The sequence below is a fragment of the Lagopus muta genome, chromosome 9 (assembly GCF_023343835.1).
Source record: "Lagopus muta isolate bLagMut1 chromosome 9, bLagMut1 primary, whole genome shotgun sequence".
Taxonomy (NCBI): domain Eukaryota; kingdom Metazoa; phylum Chordata; class Aves; order Galliformes; family Phasianidae; genus Lagopus; species Lagopus muta.
The window spans coordinates 8,946,311-8,950,309 of record NC_064441.1 but is presented as its reverse complement, the minus strand read 5'-3'; positions in this window follow the sequence as shown (position 1 = coordinate 8,950,309).

Genomic DNA, 3,999 nt, shown 5'->3' with positions numbered 1-3,999 from the left:
CTTCAAGCAAGTACCTGAACTCACTGTTCCTGTTCCTCTGGTTTATATCTTACATGCCCACGTGCTTTAAATGGGATGTAAATTGCTAAATGTTTCTAAAAGCCTTCTGGTGTTCCTGCTGTTCTTAAATCAACTACTGTGTGTAATTCAGGGATGAGCTTCATTTGGTGGCATAGCCTGTGTGGAATCCTGAAGTTAATTTATAGAGCAACTTTTGCTGTGTGCCTAGGGGTATTTAAAACAAGGAGGAAAAAGAAAAAAATCAAGTATGATGACATAAACACTTGAAAGATGAGAAAATGTTCACTGTTTTAATGAAGTTAAGTAATTAGATGCAGAAATCTTAGTGTTGTCCTTGAAGGAAATCCTACTGGCTGACAGAGGGTTGGATGCTGGAGAACTTGACCACAAGAGGAGACTGTTCTTGTAATCAGCTTCTTACTGCCATCTGCAGGAAAACTATGTGGGGTCAGGGCATGGGTCTGGATTTGTTTCTTCTGTGAACAAGCAATATGCCAAAAATAGTCTGCTGCTGCATTGGAGCAGTTATTGAACTTCTGGTCTGAACTTCAGTCTGCAGCCTCAACTGGATGAACTGGAGAGAGGCTACATTATAGTACTTAAACAGCTGCATTTGTTCAAGCTGCATAGAATCTGTAGGGAGAAATGGGTGTAGTAGAAGTGTCCTTTTTCAGTCTGTCTGTCCTCAGTTTAACTTCTCTACATTTTTCTGAGGAGGCTGTTGGTCTTGACAATGTGTATGAGCGAATTCCAAGAAATGGAAGCTCTTGACTTTGCAGTGGTGCCAGGAGGGGCTCAACAAAGTTCAACTTCTTCTTTTCCAGACAGGGATGACACTGAACGAACGTTTTGGGATCCTGAAGGAACAAAGAACAGCGCTGTCTCAGAACAAAGGGAGCCGTTTCGTAACAGTGGGCTAACCTGACCAATGGACGAGCACTGATCCCACCTGTCTAAGAAAGGGAGATAAAAGTGGGCAGCAGAATACATAAGTCACTGAAATTCTCCAGACTTCTTGCTAAGGTGGTGTCAGAAATAGCTATCTTTATTACTTCCACTTTGAACAGTAAAGACATTTTGCCCTGAAAGGAGGGAAGAGTGTGGGAACTGTTCTGCTAAAGTGACACCATTACCCGGTTGGAACAGATTCTGTTGCCCAGATGTTGACAAACACTGATTTTGGTTCATCTTGCAATCAGTATATAAACATGAAGTTAAAAGCTTTTTTTGTTTGTTTAAAAGTACTCAGTATCTGTTCTTTGACACCTTGTTATAGTAAAGACTGTGTCAGTGTTTCATTACAGCTACCATTTTATGGTGTTGGGGTCTGCCTACGAGCGTTCCTCTGGACTGAAGTTTGGCACAGAGCCTCGGTCCTTGAATACTTTGGTAGTGATGTAGCAACATTTTTCATGGGAGCATTGGTTGTACTTCTTTGTGCTTTTGAAGTTCAACTTTTTTTCTTTTCTTTCTTGAAGACTTAATGTTTTGCATCCTCTTTTTCACAAATAAAGCTGTTAGTTGAGACCCATGATATTAAATCGGGATGGAGACCATTCTACTCTTATCCTTTAAAAGTGGTCCAGGTCACTTCAGAAGAATACTGCTCAGGCAATGTGAAAGCAACTTATACTACAAATATCTGGACAACTTTAGCATCATCTGCAGATAGAGTATGTCTTGTCTCCTATCTTTTTCCTTGAGCAACTGCTTACTATTTTCTTTTGTAAGTGTTGTTTTTTTCCTCAAACTGAAGGCAATAACCTTACATTTTTAAGTAATTTCATAGGAATAAATGTAACAGTACACAAGAAGGTCAGTGGTATGGTAGAGTTCCTTACCCCCCAGGTACAGGATCCTTATCTTGCAAACCTTGCCCTGGAGGCTTTTCTCTGCTTTGTGCAAATGGCCAGAAGCATGCAATCCAACAGCGCCTGTTTGTATATACCAAAGAGAGGTGAGATGTAAGGCTCAGTAGTGGTCAGGCTTCTTGAAGCTGGCTGAAGGTGGGGAATGTTGCTGGGAGAAAGCCCGCAGTCCAGCAGTGTAGGTGAGGCATTAAAGCAGGAGCACGTGGACACTTACGTGAGGCTTGGCTTTGTGTGTCTGAATTTGCAGGATGGTAACAACTGAGTCATTGCCAGTATTGGTTTGTATCATCCCTAAAGATGTGGGACCTGTTCAGAATGAACATAGAGATAAAGCCGCTTCCAGCCCAGGTTCTGATCGACTGAACCTTGTTCTACAGCAATGCAATTGAGGTACAGCCAGGTGAAGGAATGGTCAGCTTGCTGCACCCATCAACATTTACGGTGTTTGGAGTGGTTTTAATTCTTTTTATTTTTCTTAAGAGTTTACATTGAACTTCTTACAAAACCAGTTTCCTTGTGTTTTTATCTCAAGTTCGTTGTTCACTCACGTTTACTGGAGACTTCAGTGTTTAAAAGCGTTGACTGTAGAAGAGCTTTCATCATGCAGCAATTTTAAGTCAGAATGCATCCTCGATGCTATATAGTACTTAAACCCTTATTTTTGATGTTGACAAATATACCTTAGCAGAAACAAACCGAGCGTAATGGTGTTAAGGTGGTTTTTTCTTAATTACTGATAGGATTTTTTCTGAAAATTCTCACTGTTAGAATTTGAGTAAATAATGTGGTGTCGCTCATTCTGTTTCAGTGTATACATTTTCCATGTGCCACGATGCAACAAAAACAAAATCCTTTTGCATCAACGTAGATGCAAAACATTGATGCAATGCATCAAAAAATACCAGTTTGTATTTAATGAGAAGATGCTTTACACTGTACCTTTTGGTATTTTTTGAAGAAGTTTGATCTATTCTGAAGCTGTTAATTTTTTTTTTTTTTCCAAATAAAAAAGTTAAAGGTTTCATAGTGTCTTGCTGCTATTATAACTGCTTGGGCAACGTGTTGGTTTTGTGAATGTTCTGGTATCTTTCTTAAGGAGCTGTAAATGATCAAATTGTTATTAAATGTTATGAAGAAGGTAACAGTAAGCAGAGTAATGTAAAGAGGGCACGTGCTCATTGCTCATATCCTGCAATTCATCACTTACTGCAGTGGTGCTGTGTAAGCTCACTTGCCTTTACAAGAATTAGGGATGTGCTTTCCAGCAGCACTGTCAAATCCCTTGGTTTGGTGTGGTTATCACACCAGGTCCCTTAACCTATCTGCGTACTCATTTTGCTGTGATGTGCCTTACCAATGCAGAGTCCGTGCAATCCCTGCTTTGTGCTGCAGGGTGGGTGTGAACACCCCGATAAGCGGCTGCAGCAAGCTTCTGCAGTGAGTGCTTGGTGGCAAATCGGCGTTAAGCAATAGCGATGTTGCCATTAACTGGTGGTGGAGGAACAAAGCACTGCTTGTATGGAAGCGTTGGATAAGGTGCTGACCGCCTGCTTCAGCCGTGTGGCAGTGTCGTTCTGAGCAGCTCTTTGCTTTCTGCTGGCATTTATTGACAGCCACAGAATCACAGCATGGCCTGAGCTGGAAGGGACCCGTGAGGTCCAGCTCCTGGATTCATATACCATCACCCAGAACTCAGGTCTGATAGGTCCGTTACAAACACCTTTCAAGCTTTGGTACTGCCATGGGAAAGCACACAACAGCTCCTACTTTCCCACTTCGCTCAAAAATCCACTTTTTTTTCCCCTTTTTCTTTCCTTGCTCCTGGCGGCACGCTGAGCAGCAGCGTCCCACACCGCCTGGCACCTAAACTAGAGCTTTTCTACGCTGCCGGCGCTGCAGCCGTTGTCGAGGGCAGGTGCGCACCCCCGCACACCGGATTACCGAAACAACTGACAAAAAAACCTAAGCAATGGCCGCTTTCCGCCGTTTGTTAGCCAGGTGCCGGGTAAGGGACGGAAGGAACCTTGCGGCCGCGCGTGCGCGCCGCGCGCCCCCTGTCAAGGCACGCGCATGCGCTCTCGCCGCCAGTCGGCGGGTTCTCCTGCGC